Source organism: Mandrillus leucophaeus, unplaced genomic scaffold, assembly GCF_000951045.1.
Source record: "Mandrillus leucophaeus isolate KB7577 unplaced genomic scaffold, Mleu.le_1.0 Scaffold112, whole genome shotgun sequence".
In the NCBI taxonomy this organism is placed as follows: domain Eukaryota; kingdom Metazoa; phylum Chordata; class Mammalia; order Primates; family Cercopithecidae; genus Mandrillus; species Mandrillus leucophaeus.
In genome coordinates, this window is record NW_012099432.1 from 1,548,851 (window position 1) to 1,551,343 (window position 2,493).

The 2,493-nt window shown below is 51.2% G+C and overlaps 1 protein-coding gene across 1 annotated transcript in view; it reads left to right on the forward strand.

Annotated features, from left to right (window-relative positions):
* The first annotated feature begins 90 nt into the window (after positions 1-90).
* SMARCA4 (SWI/SNF related, matrix associated, actin dependent regulator of chromatin, subfamily a, member 4) overlaps positions 91-2,493 on the forward strand; it is a 126,319-nt gene continuing 123,916 nt past the window's right edge. The window contains exon 1 of the mRNA XM_011994695.1: positions 91-413. The gene's annotated coding sequence lies outside the window, so the exon portion shown is untranslated. The remainder of the gene's footprint in view (positions 414-2,493) is intronic.

The following is a 2,493-nucleotide window of genomic DNA, read 5'->3' on the forward strand; positions in this document are numbered from 1 at the left end:
TTAATGCTCTTGACCTGCGCTGTGAGAGGGACACAGCGGACAGGCAGGGGATCGGTGGTAGCCAGAGATCACGGGGGCTGCCTGAAAGAGGGGCCGCGTGGAGGCCGCGCGATCCTCTCTGCGCGCGCTCTCGCCGGGGTCGCCGGACAAAGCTCGCCCCCCTCGCCCGGCACCCCTACAGTAGCCCTCCCAATTGCAGCGGCTCCAACAATAGGCAGGCGTTGGGGCTTTTCTGGCTGCGTGGTAAGGGGTCCGACCCGAATGTTGCCTTTTTGGCGAAGCTACGATCTGGGCTCAGTAGCCAAACCTCCAGATATGTCCGGCGTCGGCCGGACACGGGCATTAGCGGCCCCCTTGGGCTAGCCGACCTCAAATTGTCTTAAAAACGCGTCATTCCAGATTTTCAAGGAAAGGTAAAGGACTCCCCCAATGACTTTCAGTTAGTGACTTCAAAATGTTTGCCCGGAATTGGGGTTGGGGATGGGGTCGGCGGCAGGTAAGGGAGCACGGTGGAAATCCTTTGCTGTGTAAAAGCATTGCTTTTCTTTTGCATCCTTTTTCCTCCTTCCCAATTGGTTTTTCAGATTAAGGCTTTTATTTTCAACGTGGACCTTTTAGGCGAGTGTTTTGTCCGGATCTTGAAGACACCAGTCTTGTTTTTTTTTTTTTTTTTTTGGTCAATGTCTCCTTGGGGAAAGTAGAAAGGGAGTAAGCGGAAAAGCCACTTCGCAGGAATTTGAAACAAGTTTTCAGTTTGGACTGATAGGGTGCATTAAGCTTGATTCCTGGTGCTGTCAGTCACTTAGCACACTGTCACTTTAGGGAAGTGCTTAACCTCTCTGAACCTCTTAGTTTTCCTCCTTTGTGAAAGCTCCTTTGTGAAAGGGGGTAATCTCCCAAATGCAGTTGGTAAAAGCCTGTAAAATGGTTCCTGGCAAGTGGGAAGCACTGTTGTTACTGTCTGGTTCAGTCTCCCTCATTGTTCAGCAAATAACTTCTTGAGGTCCTACTAAGTGTTGGATGGTCGGGGGGTTGGATCCTGGAACCTCTGCATTCTTGGAGGGGATCGGGTGGTCAACGTGGGAACAAACCCTCTTGGCCTGTCATTTAATGCTCTTGACCTGCGCTGTGAGAGGGACACAGCGGACAGGCAGGGGATCGGTGGTAGCCAGAGATCACGGGGGCTGCCTGAAAGAGGGGCCCTCAAAATCAGGGAGGATATGTGTAGGATCGTATTTTGTTTTTGAGACAGAGTCTTGCCTGTCGCCCAGGCTGAAGTTCAGTGTCCCGATCTCCGCTCACTGTAACCTCTGCCTCCTGGGTTCAAGCGATTCTCCTGCCTTAGCCTCCTGAGTAGCTGGGACTACAGGTGCCCGCCACCACGCCTGGCTGATTTTTGTATTTTTAGTAAATACGGTGTTTTACCATGTTGGCCAGGCTGGTCTCAAACTCCTGACCTCAGGTGATCCACCCACCTCGGCCTCCCAAAGTGCTAGGACTACATGTGTGAGCCACCGCGCCAGGAGTGTATTTTGACTTTCCCTGGCCACCTGGGACTAGCCATTGTTCCCCTCAGCTATACTCATGCATCACCTTGGTCCTTTCCGGTGTAGCTGTCACCCCCAGCACCGTGAGAGCTGGGGTTGTGTCTGCCTGGCTGATCCCAGAGTACTCTGGACCTGACACATAGTAGGTCTTTAGAGAAATTCTGTGGATTGAATGAGGGGGGTGGGGGGTGGGGGGTCCTGTGGAAGATCACGTGACCATCTGTGTAAAAGGCTTGGTGCAGGGTGGGGTGCAGTGGCTCACACCTGACATCCCAGCAATTTGGAAGGCTGAGGTGGGGGAATTGCTTGAGCCCAGGAATTTGAGACTAACTTGGGCAACATAGTGAGACCTCACCTCTACAGAATATATAAAAATTAGCTGGGTGTGGTGGCATGTGCCAGTGGTCCTAGCTACTCAGGAGGCTGAGGTGGGAGGATTGCTTGAACCAGAGACATGGAGGCTGCAGTGAACCATTCTTGCGCCCCTGCATTCCAGCCTGGGTGCTAGAGTAAGAATGTCTCAAAAAAAAAAAAAAAAAAAAAGAGATAAAGGAGAAAAAAAAGCTTGGTGCAGAACTGAGCATGGGTTGTAAGGGATACAGGTTAGTTATTTGAACAGTTTTTGAACTTTCCAAGCCATTGTTTCCCAAACCTCAGTTGTCCTCCTCTCCCCTACAAAGTGTGGGGTGGTGGTTAGCGTGGGGCGGTGGTAAGGAGTACCCATTCTGGAATCAGACCTCCTGAATTCACACCCAGCTCTTGAAATCCTAGTTTAACCTCAAACGAGGTGCTTAGCAGTAGGGCCCCCACTTGTGAAACAGGTAGGACGAGGATGCCTGAAACTTCACAGGCTTCTTGTGAGGGTTGAATGAGGTCACATGGGAAGCCGCTAACACACTGCAGCACCTGATGCATAGTGAACACTCGATTTTTTTTTTTTTTTTTT